General features: G+C 45.0%; 1 pseudogene across 1 annotated transcript; it reads left to right on the top strand.

Annotated features, from left to right (window-relative positions):
• Nucleotides 1-10,911: 10,911 nt before the first annotated feature.
• LOC119865831 lies at nucleotides 10,912-13,029 on the top strand (annotated as a pseudogene). The gene has a single exon (XR_005378195.1). The product of XR_005378195.1 is annotated as a stress-induced-phosphoprotein 1-like (transcript).
• The last annotated feature ends 8,627 nt before the right edge of the window (nucleotides 13,030-21,656 follow it).

Genomic DNA, 21,656 nt, shown 5'->3' with positions numbered 1-21,656 from the left:
CCATTACCCCAATCAAAATGCAGATTTCTATCACTCCAGAAATCTTTGTGCCCCTCTGCAGTCATATCCCCTTTGTTCTTGGTTCCAGGCAAGCATTGATCTGCTTTCCATTATCATATTGACTTTCTGAAGAGACGAGGCCAGCTTGTCTTGTAAAACGTCCCACATGTCTAATTGTTTCCTTGTAGTGTCGTTACCTCCACATTCTAACTATTGAATTTCCTGTGCACTAAAAGTTAGGTCTAAAGGCTTATTTAAGTGCAGGTTAAACATATCAGGAAGAAATACTGCATAGGTGATACCGGATACTTCCTGTTGCATCCTGTCAGTCAGGGAGCACACCGAGGAGTGCCATTGTTAGGGATGTTGAGTTTGTTCCCTTGGTTGAATTGTCAGCCACCTGTACGTGCCTTTGTGATAGTAAATTGTTCTCTTGAAATTGGCAAGTCACCTATAGGGTGATACCTTGGTAATGACCAAAGATCCTACTCCCCACAACCTTCTACCCCTTGCTTGTAGCGTTCATTGATGGCTCTTACCTGAATCAGTTTTTTCATGGGGAGTTGCAAAATGATGACTTCCTAATTCTATCATTTCTTCTGCCTTTGGAACCTGGCATTCTTTGGTGAAGAAAACTTATCTTTTATGAACTGGGGACTTGATCACCTAAACAGGCAGAGTAAAGACTGATTTCTTTACCCTTAATTACAATTAGGGTAATTAATTCGACCAAGAAAGAAAGAAAGAAAACCATAACTGAAAGTGAAATACTGAACAAATGCAACTCTTTCTGATTAATTTTATTTTTGAACATGTAATAAAAATATAAAAGGTTGTTTAATGGTTTAATGAAAAATGTTGTGAGTTTGTTGTCCTGTTTGACTCAGGACTTATCATGCCCTGAGTCAAAGGCAGACACTCAACCACTGAGCCACTCAGGCATCCCAGTTGTGTGGTGTCTTTATTGAAGGAAGCATAATGTTGACTCTAAGAAGTTAAGGAGGCACCCCACGTGTGTGTTGCTGACCATAATGCTAACCTAACCCATCCTTGGGCACAGGGATTTCTCCTATCCTGGGACTCTGATGTGGATTTCAAATCAGCCTTTCCCAGGATTTCTGAAGCCAGGGAAGGAAAGCAATGGAGGGAGGGAGGGGGCAAGTGGGCTGGATTTCTATGGGGAGAATCAAGGGGAAAGGGAAGGCTTGTACTATCACAACTTCCATAAGCAATTACTATGAAAGAAACTATTTGGACCATGAATGAATGAAGCAGGAAATGCGTGCATCGTCGTGTGATATAGATCTGGGTTAGAGTTGACATTAATAAACACGACTGTGTGGCCAGGTGAGCAGACACCAGCTCAGCAGAGATGGGCTCTGAAATGTCATCCTAAAAAGAGACATGCCAAAAGGATCATAGTTTTTCCTCAATCTCAGTTTCTGTCTTTCTCTCTCTTTCTCTTTTGTTTCTGTCTTGATGGAAAGTTTGCGAATTTTATACTGTTACAGAGGAAATAATCTGACTCATAATGCCATAATTTACATAGCTGATTAATATTGTTTTCCTCTAAAATACCAGGATTTAACACAATGATTTATTCTATGTTTGGAATTATAAACTTCACAAAATATATGTGCCCCTAATGATGTAAAATGCGGATACTATTTCAAATAATTGTTTCCTGCTTTTTAAAATATATAGGATCATTGATTTTAGAGGTTCTGTAAGTAATAGGATTTCACAAAATCTGTTGTGAGGCTATGGCCTAATGGGATTTTTTTTAAAAAAGGCAATAACACCCTAAGAAATTTGAAATGGAATAGTGCCGCAGAGACCTCATGCCAATTAAAGAAAGATACAAAGCAGAGTGCTATGTAAATTATTCTTAAAAGTACCTCACTAATACATTACAGGGATATTTATAATATGATTATAATCCACTCATACACCAGATATTCTGCTCCTGAAATCTTGTCATCAAGAGATCGACAGCTAGGGAACTAATATAACCACATAAGCTGCTCAGAGGGCCGTAGCAAGCATGGGTAATTCCAGTGTACTGCCTAATGAAAATGGACCCTCTGCCCTCAGCATTAACACCTTTATAACAGGCCTGATAGGCCCAAGGATCAATAACATTTAGAGCTACAAAATTTTAGATGAAACCACTGGAACCTTCAACACCAGCTGTGCCGGGGGGAGAGGAAGCCTTTGGCATCACTTTCAAGGAAAAAAACCCAAATATGTCTGAAGAACTTCAGATTTCCAAAATTCCCTTTTCAGGGACTTGTCAATAAGTCCAAGAAACTTATCCCAAATAAGATTGGGAAATGTCTCAGGGATAATGTAATCAATTTTGGGACGCAGTCAGAAGGAGGGTGAGGGTTCCTTCCCAGGTGACCTTCCACTCAACGGTGACTTAGAAATTCATTTTCAATCTTCTTACTGACAGCAATGAAACTCACAGCTGGTTAAGGACTTTCACCTTGCTCTACTGGGTTATCGCCTGACCAAAGAACACCCTCCCCAAATTCTCAGACTCAGAGGATAGACCCAGCACAGGATTGTGTGTGTGTATAGATCTGTGTGTGTGAAAAGATGCGTGTCCTGAAGGCATTAAAAGGGCATGATGTTGTCTGTTGTAGCTAATCAATCTGTGTGCATTGGTTCCAACATATTACTCAATTCGTGGTTATTAAGATCCTTTTTCTGCCTCTGAGAATACTGGAGAGTCCAGATCTCCTCACTATAGTAACATAAGTCACTAACTTAGGTGCTGTGAGGACAAAAAGACAAACCAGACATAGATGCTCCCCTTGAGGAGTTTACAGAGTAAAACTCGTTCTCAACTTTGGTCACACATTGAAATTGCCTGGGGAGCTTTTAAATAAGGCTGGAGCCAGTTTCTCTTGAGAGATTCTGACTTCACTGGTCCAGGGTATGGCGTGGGCATTGAGATTTGGAAGCTCCCGATGATTCTAGTGTGCATCCAAGGTTGAGAATCATTGTAGTAAAGCAAAGACAAAGCTTTCTGAAGCCCACAAGCTAAAATATAGTAAGAATTGCCAGCCGGGGCACCTGGCTGGCTCAGTGGTTGAGCATCTGCCATTGGCTCAGGTCGTGATCCCAGGGTCCTGGGATGGAGACCTACATGGGGCTCCTCACGGGGAGCCTGCTTCTCCCTCTGCTTATGTCTCTATCTCTCCCAGTGTCTCTCATGAATAAATAAATAAAGTCTTAAAAAAAAAGAAGAATTATCAGTCTCCAGGAGTGATTATACTACTATAGGAATTTTGTGGAAGTGTAATAAAGTTTAGAGTTACCATTTTTTTAATATACATACATCCTGATGTGTGTCTGTGCACATATGTAGATTATACAATCAATGCATTCTTCTTGTAACAGATCCAGTGACATAGAAGTAATCAAAGTAAAACCTGCCGCACTCCACCCATCTTCCTTTCTCCAGCTTAAACAACAGAAATGTACTGTCTTACCATTTTTGGAAACCATTAGTCTGAGATCAAGGTGATGGCAGGATTGGTTCCTTCTGATTGCTGTAAAGGAGAATCTTGCACATCTCTCTCCTGGCTTCTGGTGGCCTCAGGTGTCCCTGGCTTGTAGATGGTTCTCTCTGTGCCTTCACCGGGTCCTTCCTCTGTGCTTGTATCTGTGTCCAGCTTCCTTCCTTTTTATTTCTTCTTGTTATTATTATTTTTTTTAACTCTAGTTGACACACAATGTTATGGTAGTTTCAACAAAGCGATTCAGTGAGTCTATACATTATGCCACGGTCACCACAAGCAGAGTTCCCATCTATCTCCCTACAACACTGTTACAGTATTGTTGACTTTGCCTTTTCCCCCAGGACTTATTCCTTCCAAAACTGGAAGCCTCTATCTCCCACTCCCCTTCACCCATGTTGTCCAACTCCCACCCTCTCCCCTGTGGAGGCGACCATCAGTTTATTCTCTGTCTACGGGTCTGTTTCTGGTTTTTTGTTTGTTTGTTCATTTGTTTTGATTTTCAATTCTACATATAAATGAAATCATATGATATTAGTCTTTCTCTGTCTGACTTACCTCACTTAACACTACACCCTGTAGGTCCCTCCATGTTGTTGTAAATGGCAAGATTTCATTTTTTTTAAAGACTGATACATACCACCTATAGGTACCCCTTCTCCTTTATCCATTCATCTGTCAGTGGACACTTAGGTTGCTCCCATGTCTTGGCTGTTGTGAATAATGCTGCCATAAGCACAGGGGGGTATACATTTTGATGTATGTATATATGTATGGGTAAATACCCCATAGTGCAACTACTGGATCAAATGATATTTTCATTTTTATTTTTTTGAGGAACCTGACTCCCCTTTATTCCCTGCCTCTACACTGGCTCCCTGTTACCACTGCCAATTGCTCCTGAGCAATTCCCCAGGCCCTCTTTCTATGCATTTTAAGCACATTTACTTAGCTATGACCTATATACCTACAACAGAGAGATCAGGTTACCTAATTTAATTTTTTTTTAAATGTAACAATTTTTTAAGCCATACTTTAAAAAATATTTATTTATTTATTTATTTATTTATTTATTTATTTAGAGCGTGAGTGGTGGGAGGTGCAGACAGAGAGGGAGGGAGAGGATCTCAGACAGACTCCAGGCAGAGTGTGAGTCTGATCTCACGACCCTGAGATCACGACCTGACCGAAATCAAAAGGCGATCGCTTTACCAACTGTGTCACGCAGGTGCCCCTGAAGCCACACTTTCAAAGGACTTTTCAGTGCTACTGGCTGTTTGGTATGGATGTTTTCTGCTTGACTTACCCTCTCTCCTACATGGACTTAGCCGTTTCTCATTACTTTCATTCGAACTGATGTAAAAACTCTTAGAGTAGTAATAGTAATAAAACAGCATAAGTAGTTAAACAGGTAAAATTAAAAGTATGATTCAGAATCTCATTAAGATCTAGTGAAGAATTTAGCTTTGAATGTCCATGAAAACCAGAAACCTTTGTTTTTAAAACTAGAACCACTTCTGACTCAATTAAATACTCAATCAAGCTTGGCAAAATATTGGAGGGAGGTTGTTCTGGAAAATGAGTATGGTTTCTATTGGAAACTATAAAAATAACGTAAGCATGAGCATTTTTGAGTGGGAGTAAGAAAATGACAAACAATTCATTAGACTAAAGGGAAAGGAAACCCGACGGGATGTGGCAGTGAGCAGATGTTATGGCAATACCCTTCAGATTCCCTCCCTTATTATATTTGGAGGCGAGAGAGGATCACGCATATATAAATCTCTTGCAGTGACGAAGCTGAAGGTGGGGTGGGAGGGAACAATTGTCTCTCCACCGTCACTGGTGTTATGAGCCAGTGATGTTTAGGTGGGAATGAAATCAGGAGACGCAATTTCATGAAATAGTGCTGCTATTGTGGAAAGTGTCAGCTGCTCCTGGGAACGCCCACCCAGCGGTGACACAAGCAGGTAGATTTTTCAGGATAGGCTGCAGTTGTGTAAGATTTTGATCACACATTTGTTCCCTCTGAGATAAGAATCCTCCCGGTGCCCTGACACGCACTCTACCAGCTGCCTCTAGCTCCGTGTAGGAGGGACTGGTTTAGAGCCCGATGAAGTGAAAATGCTGAGGTGACAGCAAACAAAACACGGCAGATGCTGTGATTCAAGAGGTTCAGGGAGAAATTCTCTGATGCTCGAGCCTGGTTCTTTGCCTGACACTAGCTAGTCAGGGTATAATACTATAGTTTGTCAGGCTGATTATATTGGATGTGCTTGGATTTTTTTAAAAAAAGAATTCTTTTTCTTAAGAAACAGATAAAAGGAAGGAAAACAACCAGCTTTCCTAGTCTGGTAGCTTGATTCCCCCAGTATTTTTTTCCCCTTTTGGTGGGTAACTGTATCACAACATCTGGGGGGCTCTGTCTGGGAATACACCCAACATATAGCGCATGCTACTCCTAACCTGGTGGAAATTCCTGAAGCCCGTGCCTGGGCACCACTCCCACCTATACAGTGCCACATTCACTCAGAAGGCTACAGAGGAATTTGGCCAGAACAATATGGGTAATTAGCACTAAAAGATTATTCCAAGCCCTCATTTTAGACGAGTTTTAACTTATTTTTTAAATATTTTATTTATTTCTTTATTTCAGAGACAAAGAGAGAGATAGAGAAAGAGAGTACACAAGCATGAGCAGGAGGAGAGGCAGAGGGAGAAGCAGACTCTCCACTGAGCAGGGAGCCCAATGTGGGGCAAAAAACATGGAATGCTCCATGAATTTTCAGGTCATCCTGGTAAGTTTTAACTTTTATCTTTTTCTAAATGCTTAACAAAGGTGCTCAAAGAAAATAAAATCATCTCAGGGACAGAAGAGTCTGGTCTTTATTGACTGTAATCTGAGGACAGATACCAGGTGTACTGTGCCCACAGCTAGATCCTGCACTTAGCCCACTGTAGGTGCTCAGCAAATGCTTATTGAATGAATGAAGAGATTAGAGAAGGACAAGGAAAAATCTGGCCAGCATGATGAATAGGGACAACACCAAATATTCTCAGAGAAGAAATTCTATGATACGATGCTGCCTGAAATTTTCAACAAATCACCCTTCCAGGAGAAGGGTGCAAAGAATGCTTGTCCCGGGGAGATCTGGAGTGAAATCTTGGGGACAACATTTAGCAATATGCCCTGATAGTCTGGTTTAGGACATATAGCTGTCACCTGTTTGTCCCGAGGTCCTTCCCAAGGACACCTCTTGACCTAGCTCCTGGACCACCTCCAGAAGACAGAGACCTTTTGATAACTCTTGTGAGAGTCCTTTACATATGTTTAGAGCCTTCAAGGTCTACATCTGGGGGATTATGGCCCTGAGAGCCAGGATTTTCTCCCCTCTCCCCATGTCCTTCTTTCCTGCTGAAGATCTTGGGATTTTTTTTTTAATTTATTTTTTATTGGTGTTCAATTTACTAACATACAGAATAACCCCCAGTGCCCGTCACCCATTCACTCCCACCCCCCTCCCTCCTCCCCTTCTACCACCCCTAGTTCGTTTCCCAGAGTTAGGAGTCTTTACGTTCTGTCTCCCTTTCTGATATTTCCCACACATTTCTTCTCCCTTCCCTTATATTCCCTTTCACTATTATTTATATTCCCCAAATGAATGAGAACATATAATGTTTGTCCTTCTCCGACTGACTTACTTCACTCAGCAGATCTTGGGATTATCTCTTCCCTCCAGAGGACATGTTGACTTCCTGCCTTAGAGGCATGGCCTTTACCTGGGGCAGCAACAGAAAGGACGTCCTAACTCAGCACAGTGAGTCCAACAAGGGTATCAGGAATGCCCAAGAATGATAGAAGAGGTTGTTCAGGGATCCCTGGGTGGCGCAGTGGTTTAGCGCCTGCCTTTGGCCCGGGGCGCGATCCTGGAGACCGGGGATTGAATCCCACATCGGGCTCCCGGTGCATGGAGCCTGCTTCTCCTTCTGCCTGTGTCTCTGTCTCTCTCTCTCTCTGTCTGTGACTATCATAAATAAATAAAAATTAAAAAAAAAAAGAAGAGGTTGTTCAGAGGATGCAGTCTGTGGAAATTAAGACAACATAGGGAGGGATTTCTTATGCTGTTGACTATCAAAATAGACTAACAACAATGTGAATTGTGCTTGGAAGCACTGAAAATGAGAATAGCCACTCATCTGCTTGGACCATATAAGCAAGTGCTCATCTGCAAGTAGAGAATGAACCACATGCTCTTGTCAGGCTTCCGAGAGTACATGATTCTACAGTGCCATGTTTATACACCACCCTTCAAAATGTTATTGTGGCCCACTTTCAAAGAAGTCGTTAGATATTCTTATTTTGTAGCTGAGGAATGTAGGCCACAGCATGTTGGACCATTTGCCCAAAGTTAAGCTGAAAGCTAGCCTTTGTCAGCTCTCTGCTATCCTCTGAGGAGATTCCAAAATTGGTGATGTTCTGGTTTCGGGCTTATAATTAGCCTCCAGTAAATGATGACAGATCATCCTGCTATATTAAAGCCTATCTTTTTTTCTCTGGAACCTGACACAATGTCCCTATACCAGCAGCGATGACCCAGTTTATTTTTCTCATGTATGGAGCTCTGAGGCATGAGAAGAGCAGGCTATAGCTAACAGTGCCTGGAGCTCCTGCCCCTTGCTCCTTTCTAAAGAACACAGTTGCCTGTGGCAGGTGGGGAGATGCCCCCTCTGGCTGGACCCTCAGCTATTGGAGGTCACTGGCCCTAAGCTTGAAGCCCTGAATTCTGAGGGAGTTCAAATTCACTCTGGGTATGGTTACCAGCTACAAGTGTCTCAGAGAACCTGATGGATCAATTTAGGAGGTTCTGATGATTTCTTACTATGTCTTGGGTACTATACTTCATTTCAAAGTATTTAAGGCCATCTGAATGGCCCTGGATTTTCTGGGGGGACCCTTTGATTTAGAGTTACCTAAAGCCCCAAAGTAGTCAAGACCATTCACTACTCCCTTTGATTCCAATTCTGGCAATCCCTCCTTGCAATACATACACACACACCACCTCCACATTCTCAAATTTTTGAGATCTTTCCAAAACCAATGCAAAGCATTAGGTTCTCTCCAATGTTTCAAGTGCCACTCTTTGGCCAAAAGCAACAGAGGAGGGTGCCATTATTATTGGTGTCTTGGCTAGAGGAAGGGAGGGTCCATTTTGAAGACATAGTTTGATGTTTATCCTGGTTATTTAAAAAGCTATGTAACTAAAAAAAAAAGTTACGTGATTTTAAAATACTGTGAATTATATTTTCAGGTACCCTTTTCTTGTCGTATTTATTTAATATTATATCAGGATACAGTAAAACACAGAGAAAAGAGCAAACCTGATTTGAATCCTGATTCTACCATTTACAAGTCAACTAACTTTGGATAAGTAACCAAACTTTCCTAGAGCCTCATTCCCCTCATCTGTAAAATTGGGAATAATTATATCTGTCTCAAAAGGTTATAGTGAAGGTAAGAACTAGCAAGTGTAGAGCACCTAGTTTTTTGTCCGGCCTGTGGTGGGCACTTAGTAGATGGTGGTGCAGAGATGGCAGTCAGGTTGTTTGATGAGTATCCTCTTCATGACTCCACCTCTCCCAATGGATGAAGCTGAACCCATTGTCAATTTTCTGTTGCATGGGGCTCCCAACTTCCTTAGGAGCTGGAAGACCTCCAAATCTGGCACCCAAGCTCACTCTGGCTGGCACTTGAGGGCCTGAGAAAGGCTGCTATCATGTTCCCTCTCATGGCATTGGAACCCAGCCCTATGGCTGAATCCACTCTTGGCCCCCTGCCCATCAGGCTTTTCTCTGAAGGATGCAGAGAGAACAGGGACCTATAAAGTCTTGCTCCCTCTTCTGCCTGTGATTCCAAAGTACCTCAACTGAGGTGTGACTGGACTTGCTGGTCTTCACCCATGGGGAATATGATGGAGTATTAGTAGGTGTGCATTAGTACTAGGAGTAGTAACTGATTACTTCTGAGTATATGTAAACTAGGATTGCATCTCTTCACTTAAAAGTGACCCGTAAAGTGAATTTTGGAGTGTCACACCTTATTTTTCCATTGACTTGCATCATTAAATAGGAATGTGTTTCTTTGGAAAAAATTGGATTTTAATAAAATTCCATGAAGGAATACAGCAAATACACATATTACTAAAATATTTACAAAATCCTAATAATGATACTGAAAATCAGTTATGAAATATAAACAAAAACCTTTGTGTGTTATTTTCATTTTTTTTATTTTTTTTATTTTCATGTTTAACATGATTGCCTACTGCTCTACAAAAGGAACAACAATGAACATTGCAAAGAACATTCTGGAATAGAAAGTCAATTTTCTACATTCCTTTCTAAAACCACATGGCAGCATAAAGTGCTATTTTTTTCCCTCTTTTGCTCAGATCTTAGAACTCTGAGAAGGCAATCTGTGGCATAATTACCTTTGATTTTCCTAAAGATTTCAGTGTGATTGAATCTGAAAGAAGAAACAAAACTACAGATATAATAACCAAGAGCATTCTATCAGTCAAGCCAGGCTAGGCTTTGCTGTGACAACAAACAGCTCCAAGAAAAGTTTATTTCTTGCTCTTACTACCTGTCCATTGCAAAATGACGGGGAATTCTGTTCATTGAAGCCACTCAGGAACCCAGGCTTAAGACCTTCTTTTGCCTTCCTTGTTCCCTGTTGCTAAAGAGGGAAAAAGAGATCTCTACAGGCTCACACTAGCAATGAAATGTTTATCACCAAGAAACAGAAAATTTCTACTTGTCACTAGAACTAATCACAGGGCCCCATTCACCCAAACAAAGTCAGATATACAATCCTTATCCTGTGCGTAGACTGGGAGAAAGTATTTGTACACGGAAGGCATTTGCTGATACATACTCAACCATAAAAGAGGCCGTATGGAAGCAAATAGCTGGAATTCATCCCCAAGGAAGATCAGCAAATGAAGGAAGCCAGTCTCCAGGAAATGTATGTTGGATCAGTTCCCTAATTTGTGAGTGGGGAAAAAATCTTTTCCCAAACAAACAGAAACTGAAAAAAGCCATCACCAAAAGACTCTCAATGAAGAAAATTCAAAAGGTTGACTTTAAGGCAGAAGGAAAATTACCTCAGATGGAAGTTGTGAGGGCCCAGAGAAATTGTGAGTACTGGGCATATTGGTTTTCTGTTGCCACTGTAACAAAGTACTGCAAACGTGGTGGCTTAAAATTACAAAAATGTATTCTCTTACAGTTCTGGACTTCAGAAGTCCCAAATTAATTTTCTTGGGCTAAAGTCAAGGTGTCAGCAGCGCTGCTTCCTTCTGGAGGCTCTGAGAAGAGATCTGGGCGGTTGGGAACGCGGAGTGGACGGAGTCGATTCAACGGGGTTCCGGGCTGGGCTATGGAGCAGGTAAATGAGCTGAAAGAGAAGGGCAATAAGGCCCTGAGTGCGGGCAACATTGATGACGCACTGCAGTGCTACTCTGAGGCCATTAAGTTAGATCCCCAGAACCATGTGCTCTATAGCAATCGCTCCGCAGCCTACGCCAAGAAAGGGGACTACCAGAAGGCTTATGAGGATGGCTGCAAAACCGTGGACTTAAAGCCCGACTGGGGCAAGGGCTATTCGAGGAAGGCTGCAGCCCTTGAGTTCTTAAACCGATTTGAAGAAGCCAAGCGAACCTACGAAGAGGGTTTAAAACATGAAGCAAATAATCCTCAGCTCAAAGAGGGCTTACAGAATATGGAGGCTCGGTTGGCAGAACGGAAATTCATGAACCCTTTCAACATGCCCAATCTGTACCAGAAATTGGAGAGTGATCCCAGGACAAGGACACTGCTCGCTGATCCTGCCTACCGGGAGCTGATAGAGCAACTACGAAACAAGCCATCTGACTTGGGCACGAAACTGCAAGATCCCCGGATCATGACTACTCTGAGCGTCCTGCTGGGTGTGGATCTGGGCAGTATGGATGAGGAGGAGGAAGTTGGAACACCTCCCCCACCTCCTCCTCCCAAGAAGGACACCAAGCCAGAGCCAATGGAAGAAGATCTTCCAGAGAATAAGAAGCAGGCGCTGAAAGAGAAAGAGCTGGGGAACGAAGCCTACAAGAAGAAAGACTTTGACACAGCCTTGAAGCACTATGACCGAACCAAGGACCTGGACCCCACCAACATGACTTACATGACCAATCAAGCAGCCGTGTACTTCGAGAAGGGTGACTACAGTAAATGCCGGGAGCTTTGTGAGAAGGCCATCGAAGTGGGGCGAGAAAACCGAGAAGACTATCGACAGATTGCCAAAGCTTATGCTCGAATTGGCAACTCCTATTTCAAGGAAGAAAAGTACAAGGATGCCATCCATCCATTTCTATAACAAGTCTTTGGCAGAGCACCGGACCCCAGATGTGCTCAAGAAATGCCAACAGGCAGAGAAAATTCTGAAGGAGCAAGAGCGGCTGGCTTACATAAACCCAGATCTGGCCTTGGAGGAGAAGAACAAAGGCAATGAATGTTTTCAGAAAGGGGACTATCCCCAGGCCATGAAGCATTATACAGAAGCCATCAAACGGAATCCAAAAGATGCCAAATTGTACAGCAATCGAGCTGCCTGCTACACCAAACTCCTGGAGTTTCAGCTGGCGCTCAAGGACTGTGAGGAATGTATCCAGCTAGAGCCAGCCTTCATCAAGAGGTACACCCGGAAAGCAGCTGCCCTGGAGGCAATGAAGGACTACACGAAAGCCATGGATGTCTACCAGAAGGCGTTAGATCTGGACTCCAACTGTAAGGAAGCGGCAGACGGTTACCAGCGCTGTATGATGGCCCAGTACAACCGCCACGATAGCCCCGAAGATGTGAAGCGACGGGCCATGGCTGACCCTGAGGTGCAGCAGATAATGAGTGACCCTGCCATGCGGCTTATCCTGGAGCAGATGCAGAAGGACCCTCAGGCACTCAGCGAACACTTAAAGAATCCTGTAATAGCACAGAAGATCCAGAAGCTGATGGATGTGGGTCTGATTGCAATTCGGTGATGACTTGCTCATCATCCCCTTCCCTTCGCCCTCATGTGGAAAGAGGAGCTGGGACCGCGGCAAGCCGCGCGGAGCAGAGGGGAGAGCAAGGGAAAGTGAACAACTTCTCTCTATATATTTATATAGACCTATGTGGAAGACACAAGAGACTCGTACTCATGTTACTCGCACCGCCGCTGCCTCTGGGCCCTCCCAGCACACGCATGGTCTCTTCCACCACTCCCTGGGTTCCCTGTTCCCTTCCCCAACTTCAGTCACTGTCTCAGCTGCTCTCCCATAGTTGGTTATTTTTTATTTGGGGCAGTGGGCATGTATGGGGAGGGGGTGCTGTTCTTCCCCGACCTCAGGTCCCAATTGTCCTCACGTTGTTAACTCCACATGCCCTTCTCCAATAAAACAAGCCAGTCGGGCGTGGTTATAAAAAAAAAAAAAAAAAGAAGAAGAGATCTGCTTCCTTGCCTTTCTCAGTGTTTAGTAATCACCTGTATCTTTTGGCTTGTGGCCCCTTCATCCATCTGCAAAGAGCCTCACTCCACTCTCTGCCTCCCTTCCTCATCACACTGCCTTCCCCTCTACTCCCTTTTCTTATTCTGACCATTGTGATGACATTGGGCCCACCCAGATAACTTATAATTGTCTCCCATCTCAAGATCCTTAGTGTACTCACATCTGCAAAAAGTCCCTTTTGCCATGAAAGGTATCATATTCACTGGTTCCAGGGATTAGGATGTGGATATCTATGCGGGTGGGGTGGGCCTGCCACATCAAGTGCATATTTACCAAAATAAAGTTGGGGTGGCTATACCAGACCAAATAGACATTAGGGCAAAAAGCATTCCTAGGGATAAAGAGGTACTGATCACTGTTTTACCAATCACATATTTGTAAAATACTCAATGCAGTGGGAAGATATAACAATTTGTAACATGTATGACTCATCATGGTTTGTCAACATCTTCCAGCCAAAGACCACTAGGAACATACTTGTACTAAATAGTGTGTGCGACCAGGCAATTCATTTAAAAGTCAAGTTTGTTCAGCCCCAAGAGAATGAGCCCCTCGTGTACAGTGGGCTCAGTCAGGACCAGAAGAATTGAACACTTTGTCAGTAAAGAGCATTTCCAGGCCATTGTTCTGCCTGGAAGGCCCTTCTCTGCTCTTTCTTTGAATGGCTAACACCTTGTGTAAGCTTTGGCCCCTCATTGACAGCTTCCGGGGCTCTGCATGTGGAGAGGTATGGCTGGACCTCATGGCCCTACTTCTTGTCCCTGGACTTTTACCTTCTGTTTCACCTATGGGGGACCAGAGTTGAATTCATTGAGGGCGCTGCCTATTTCCTTTTAGGCTCACCTTTTCTCTCTGACTTGTAATCGTTTAGTCAAATACAATTATAAACTGCTACACCTGGGAGCTTGCAGGGCTGGCACGGGCACAGGGAGAATTAGCAGGATGCTCTCTGAGCTGGCTATCAAACTCTTGTTGGAATCACTCTAGTCTAGTCTGTGCCACCCCCCACAGCCCACCCAAGACCCACTGGGGGCCTAATTCAGACAGGGATGCTAGACCCGGGTGGAGATTCTGTGCCACTTCACACAACATCCTGGCCCAGTTGGGCATGCTTCTCGGGCCTCCAGGTTCTGTGACATGGACCAACCGAGGGATGGGTTTACAGCCAGTAAACCTCTCCAGGAGCGTTCTCTCAACAGGGAGATGTTCTCAACTAGAAAAAAAAAATGTTTCCATGGTGGGGCAGCCAGATTTCTCTAGAAGTACTTCTGTTCCCTACAGTCACCTCTCATCACTTTTCTGCCCATTGCTCCCACTTGGTTTCTGTTCCCTGTCCCTTTCTCAGCTGGGGCTGCTGGGGCCACTCTGGACTTCAGACAGGCCCTCTGGGGGTTTAGCCCAGGGGTCTGCTAACACCATTTCCTCACCCTGTCCCTCTGCTAGGAGTGGCCATGCCTTCTGCTTCAAGGACTTCCAGTTGCCTCCACTATCCCTGCTTGGTTCCTTAGCTCTCCCATTACTTGTATTAAATTCCTGCTCTGAATCATAGAGTGGAAAATTCTACTGCATGGTTGCATGCTAAATTGTACACCTAGAGATGTCCACCCATTTGGGTCTCCTGTGAAGACCAAGAATGGATCAAATAAGTAAATGAAAGAAATAAACTCAGAGACAAATAGTTTTTTTTTTTAAGATTGGATTTATTTATTCATGAGACACAGAGAGAGGCAGAGACATAGACAGAGGGAGAAGCAGGCTCCCTGTGGGAAGCCTGATATGGGACTCGATCCCAGGACCCTGGGATCATGACCTGAGCTGAAGGCAGATACTCAACCACTGAGCCACCCAGGTGCCCCATGAGACAAATAGTTTTTAAGGAACAGTTCCCAGTGGAAGCTGGAGAACAGGAAAGAAAAATAAGACAGAAAGGGGTTGTGCACATGCCTGGCCTTGGCCTGCTCCCACAGAGGGTTCTGGAGTGTAAGTCCCCTCAGAGTCATCTGGACTAAAGCAAAGGAGCAGGATTTGCACACTGCTGCAGTCACTCGTTAGTTAACCAGAAGTGGGGAGGGGGCCACATTCCCTGGCACGTCTGGTTCTCTGAGCCTCTGGGCTAAGTGGCTCCAATGGCCTGAAAGCCAAAGTCTAGAAGAAGAGCAAAAGATTGGAATGACACCAAATCAGGGGAAGCACATAGAAACAGTAAAAAGAGATCTGAAGGATTTGTTTGGGAAGGTAGGATCACAGAGTGCTCAGAGGAGAAATCTCTGTGGTATAGCAGAGAAATAAAAATTCTAACTTCTACCAGGTTGTAAGGAGATCCCCTTGAGAGCAGGACAGTATCTGTAGGACCCTGCTCAGTGTGGGACCCAGAGGAGGGCTCAGAAAAATCCCTGTGACGCCCAGGTAGTTATTCCCCCCTCCCGTGACACCTCCTCAGCAGGTCAGATGGCCAAGCTGTCATAGACACCAGACCAATTTCCTCTTAGCTTGTTTGACTGCAGAACCTTAAAATGTTGTGTAAATACCTATTCATCAAGGAACACTTTTGGTGATACTGTTCAAATAGTAATGTAGGTTCTGCAGAACCTACATAAATTAAAGGTCTCTGGATCCAAGATCAATATAAAAGCAGTTACATTTTGATATAATAGCAACAAACAGAAGATGGCATAGGAACACAAAAAATTTAGGAAAAAATATAGCTAAATTTTTACAGGATTTCTATAGTCTTTATTGAGAAGCATGAAAGAAGACCCAGAGGAACAGACATGTTCGAACAGATGTGGATCAGAGACTCGATGTTATAAAGATGTCAATCTTCCCCTAACTGATCTAGAGAGTCAGTAAAATCTCAATTTAAAAGACCCAACTGGGGCACCTGGTTGGCTCAGTGGTTGAGCATCTGCCTTTGGCTCAGGTCCTGATCCCAGGGTCCTGGGATTGAGTCCTGCATCAGGCTCCCTGCAGGGAGCCTGCTTCTTCCTCTGCCTCTGTCTCTGCCTCTCTCTCTGTCTCTGTTCTCTCATGAATAAACAAATAAAATCTTAAAAAGAATGAAAAATAAATAAAAATAAAAAACCCAACTGGATTTGTTCTCTGGAACCCTAGATTCTGATTCTTGAGTGTGTATAGAAATGCAAAAGCACACTAAGAGACAAGATCATGGTTCCTTCTCAGGGAGAGAGAGGAGGCATCCAGAGAGGCCTGCATGGGCCACTCTAAGGGAAGGGCAGTGTTTTCTCTCTTAATCTGGGTGGTGATGACTCTGGCTGTCTGGGAAAGAGCTGGGCTGAAGAGGGGGATGAGTAAGGAGGCCATGGTATGATCCAGGCAAGAAGTGATGAAGGCTCGAACCCGAGCACTGGTGGAGGAGATGGAGAGGCAAGGGCATTGTGAAACCCCCAGGGGATAGACCTCAGGGCTTCAGCAACAGGTGTTGCACTGAATGAGCACAAGGGGATCGTCTAGAACCTCTAGTGACTTTGTGGTTTCCTCCTGGGAGACTAGATGGTCCATGCTGGAGAGGGTAGCCAGGGAATGGTTTGGAAGGGATGATATGTCCTGTTTAGAACAAGTTGACTTTGGGGTACTTGTGGGAACATCCAAATAGGTTGTTCAGTAGTCAGATAAAAGGATTATAGCGCAGCAGAGCCAGTAGCCAGCTGCCGGTACAAGACGTATAACCCCTAAACATTGCTCCGAGTAGCTACATCCTCTTCTTACTTGACAAGAGAGGCCAGAAATCCTCCCCCCTCCGCCCCCCAGCAATCTTACAGATTGATCCCTGGAAGGCCCTCCTCTCATGGCTCATCTTCCTTTCCCCAATCACAGAGCTTAATAATTTTTAGGCTCTTTCTTCCTCAATTATGATGTGGAACTGCTCAGTCTGGTGTTTACGAAGCTCATTTCCCACATAAAACTTATTAGAAATCTAATTCCTTCACCGTGAATGGGGATGCGATTACTTCTGCTTCCCATGCTAAGTGGAGGAGAGAGGCCTGGGAGCTGCAAGGACACAGGGGAGGCAGAAGGCAACGGAAAAGCTAATGCTTCTTCCAGGCCCCGGGCCCTGGCTCTAGGCCGGAGGGGAGTTCCATCTGCTCTTTGGGCACCTAGCTGGGACTCCCCAGCAATGTCTGCTAGCGCACCTGCCACGCTAGGGCGGACGGATCATGAGCTCTTTAAGAGAGAGGTGTCCTTACACCACCTCTCTAGCCCAGGGCCCTGTGGATGAAGAAACAGAGCCTAGCCAGTGAAGTGACTGCTAAGAGGACAAAGCTGGAGGAGGAGTCAGGGCTGGGGCTGGAAGCAGTGGTGGAGCAGAGGCATGTGACTTAAGGGGCCACTCAGCCTGCACTTGTGTGACCCCGACAGGGCTGTCTCTTTATATTTTGCCCCTTTGGGCACTTCTCCTGCCTCAATCTAGCCCTGGTGCCTCTGTCACAAACTCAGGGCAAAACCCCAGGCATCCTGAGGCAGCGTTCAGTGCTTGCTGTGCCGTAGCACACTCTGTGCGATCGTCCTTCACAACTCAGCTCGAAATTCAACCTCCATGAAGCCGCCCCCAGTTCACCCAGGTGCCCCTGGGAGCCTCTCTTCTCCCTGGCACTTCACTCATACTGACCTTAAAGTAATGATTGTATTAGGGCTTACGTACCTGTCTCTGCTGCCCCATCTCTACAGCACAGAGCTTGATGTATAAATAAATTAAAGGTGTTAGTTCAATGGCAAATGAATGAATGAGTGACTGGAGGGATGGATGGCTACCTATCAGGGCAGATGTAGAAATGCAACCTGGGAATGGTGCACTGGGCGCAAAGATGGCTACAGGAGTCAAGCCACCTGATAGTTTGGCTCTAGTTGCTCTGCCTCCTCCTCTCTACAGGCATACCTCCAGCATCTCTGGAATCTTCTCTGGGTTGGGCTCTGGAGGGGGGGCAGCCTTGCCTGACTGGGAGCACAGTACATTGGCCACTCTGGTCTCTCCTCTGCCCCAGGTCACTGTATCCTTTCCAACCTCTCACAACCCAGCAAAACTCGACCACCGCCTGCCTCTCAGGCTGTTTCCAACCCTGCAAGGGGAAGCTCCCCGAGTCTCTTTCAGGAGCACCCCAGGTGGTGTTGAGGGGCAGGTGCCAAGCAAGGAGGCCCATTCCTCCTAAGGTGCTCACCTAACTGGCGAGAGCAAGGATGTTATGGAGAAGTCCTGGTCCTAAGAGAGATGAGCACCTAATCCTCACTCCTGGGCTTCACAGCAGTCTCTTGAGTTAGAGACTTTTGTTGCTAATCACCCTCTTTATGAATCACATGCCCAGTGACAACCAGTCTCAAGCTTTGTCAAAATAGCCCCAAAGAAGCCACGTTTAAGCAGAGATATATAACAAAAGTCCTCTAATTCTGCAGCCTGCCTTGGCAGACCCCTTTCTGGACCGCATTCTGTTTGGATGGTCCTCTCACCTTTTTAGGAACTGCCGTAGCCCCCCTCCATCCATCTGTCCATCCATCCATCCATCCTTCCATCCATCCATCTATCCATGGAGGCCACCAAGTTTTTAACAATGCAACCATCCAGGGTTCCTTCTAGAGTCAATTAATCTAGGGGTGGGCAAACTGCAATATCTGAGCCATCTCTCTGCATCGGAGCTTACAAATGGGCCTGTTTGAAACATCAGTCTCTCTTTTTCCAGGTGGCTAAACTGTGATGTTGAAGTTGTTGGACACTTCTGTTTGCAGCTTGGGGTCTGAGGAACAGAAAAAGTGGGTCTGAAAGAGAGAAATGAAGCAAATTACAGAGGGAAGCAGAGACGAACACCAGAGGGGCGACAGTCCAGCTCCCCTGTGATTCCATCTTCCGGTTTGGTTCCTGGGCCCAGCATCAACTCTGTTCTTGGCTTCCATGGATGACCTAGAACCCATGGGCTTCCCACGGTCATGGTGGGGTTCTGTTCCTTGCAGCTGGAAAAGTCCTGGTGAACTCCAGCCTCGGCACAAGGTCTTTCGATGGCCCCTCTGCCCTGACATTGGGGCCCAGTCCTACAGCAGGGATTGGGACCCTATTGTGGGGCAGGCCTGGGGTCCTAGAGGCTCTGAGCCAAAGCCTTGCCTTTTCTCACCCTAGACATATGGCTGAGTCTCACCTCTTCTGATTGGCTTCCCTGCAGTGCCCACCGGCCCTGGGCCTACCCTGCTGGATGCTTAGCCTGTAGGCTCTGCCTCCCCATGGGGACACCAGCTCTTCGACTGGACCTACTTCATCTACTTCTGTATCCTATGAACCTCAAACTGTATTGCCGCGAACCTACTTTCAGCATCTGGTTTTGGATCAGTTTCCCCAGGCCTTTCTTTCCTGAGATTCTCTCTGCTGTCTTGACAATGAAGTAAATCCTTGCCGAGTTCTGAGGTAAACAATCTGCTTGTCTGTGTTTTATGTTTCTTTAAAATTAGGAGGAGGTTTGTCACTCCCTCTCTTGAAAAGGTAATAGAGGATCATGATTAGTACCAAAGGCCTTGCAATTAAAAAAAAAAGGGTGGAAACACTGTGCTCACCCTACCTTGGACTCACAGCACAGCAAGGGGTGGGCAGCTCTCCTATGGCTCCGTCCAGTGCAGATGGAGCAGTACCTGCTAGGGAGTCCAGGACAGTGCCTCACCTTCAGACAGAGGGCATGAGCAGCATAAATAAACCTGAACGCTTAGAAATGCACTGATGGGGGTAAAGGGAGAGGAGTCCTGGGCTCTGCTTTGGGGCGCCTGAAGTTCCCTCTCATTACAATCAAGAAAATTAGAGCTGGCCTGGCTCCGAGGAGGCAGGCATCCTAATTTTGACAAAACCTAACACATGAAGGTAAAGAAATGGCATTTGTGGGGCACCTGGGTGGCTCAGATGGTTAGGCATCTGCCTCTGTCTCAGGTGGTGATCTCAGGGTCCTGGGATCGAGCCCCATGTCCAGCTCCCTGCTCAGCTGGGAGCCTACTTCTTCCTCTGCCTCTCCCTTCTGCTTGTGCTCTCTTTCTCTCACTTAAATGAACAAATAAAATCTTAAAAAAAAAAGAAATGGTGTTTGTTTTAACTTTTTATTTGGATGTAATGTTGAATTCACAGAAAAACTGCAAAAATAAGAATAGTACAAAGAACATTTTATAAACCTTTTACCTAGATTCACCTGTTGTTAACATTTTAACCCATCCATTTTACTCTTTTATTTTCTTTGTCGCCTGGCCCCTTCTTTCTCTTTCTCTCAATTTTTTTTTTTTTTTTTTTGCTAGACCATTTGGGAGTAAGTTGCTTCTAAATACTCCCATGTGTTTGCTAAGAACAAGGATATTCTTTTACATAAAACCAGTCATCAACCTCATGCATTGACATTGGTTCATACTTTAAACTTAATCCTACTCTTCATTTCCCAAATTTTGTCAGTTGCCTGATGAATGTGCTTTATGGCATGTCTCCAACTCCAGGACAGACTCCAGCCTATGGCCAGATATTATATTTAGTTGTTATATCTCTGTAGATTCCTTTAATCTGGAATATCTTCTCAGCCTTTAGCTTTGATGGCAGCAACATTTTAAAAAAATATTTTATTTATTTATTCATGAGAGACAGAGAGAGAGAGAGACAGAGACACAGGCAGAGGGAGAAGCAGGCTCCATGCAGGGAGCCGGACATGGGACTCGAACCCAGGGATCTGAGATCACGCCCTGAGCCAAAGGCAGGTGCTCAACCGCTGGGCCACTCAGGCATTCTGACAGCAACATTTTTAAAGAATTCAATTATTTATCATTGCCTCTCTCCCTACCTTTTAAATAGAATGCCACTCATCTTGGGTTTGCTTGGCATTTCCTCATGATTAGATTGAGATTGTGCATTCCCCACTAGAGATGGTGCAAGTGACATTATGTCCTTCTCGACGTCTCCCAGCTGAAGGCACCCAGTGTCCATCTGCTCCTGTGTGGGGACAGTAATTCTGATCACTTGGACATGGTGCTGACTGAGTTATCTACTGCATAATGACTATCTTTAAACAAAATGCTTTTTTGAATGCTCATATATTTGTGGTGTAACAAGCGATTTTCTAAACTACACATACATGCAGCACAGCATACATTATTCCTTTTCCTCTCAAATTTCTTCTTTGCACACATGAGCTTTGTGGTTTTCAGATCCTGCATGGTCAGAGTTAACTTGCAGAGGACAGAATCCTCTCGAATGAGTTTCATCAGAAAGGGATCCAGTAAAGGAGATGAAATCTCTTCGAAAGCAGTGGATTATAAAGTGGGTCACACCCCAGGACTGGTCTTTCAAAAAGCGGGCAGCCTCTAGCTTCACAATGGTCTAGGTCACAATCAAAAAGGTGCCATGAGCTTAGGCTGGTTCTTGAATCATCCTGCCCCCGCCACATCACTGCCCAGTGTCCTTCCTCCCTGGACACCTGTGAGCTTCACGACAAGATGCTAGAGGTGTGGCAGCGTCTGCTGGCCCCGTGGCAGAAAAGCCCGGCGACTCCATGGCTGCGATTGTCACCAGGCGCCGTGGGCACCGCCAGTG

The sequence above is a fragment of the Canis lupus genome, chromosome 25 (assembly GCF_011100685.1).
Source record: "Canis lupus familiaris isolate Mischka breed German Shepherd chromosome 25, alternate assembly UU_Cfam_GSD_1.0, whole genome shotgun sequence".
NCBI classification, from domain to species: domain Eukaryota; kingdom Metazoa; phylum Chordata; class Mammalia; order Carnivora; family Canidae; genus Canis; species Canis lupus.
This window is presented reverse-complemented; position numbering and strand designations above follow the sequence as displayed.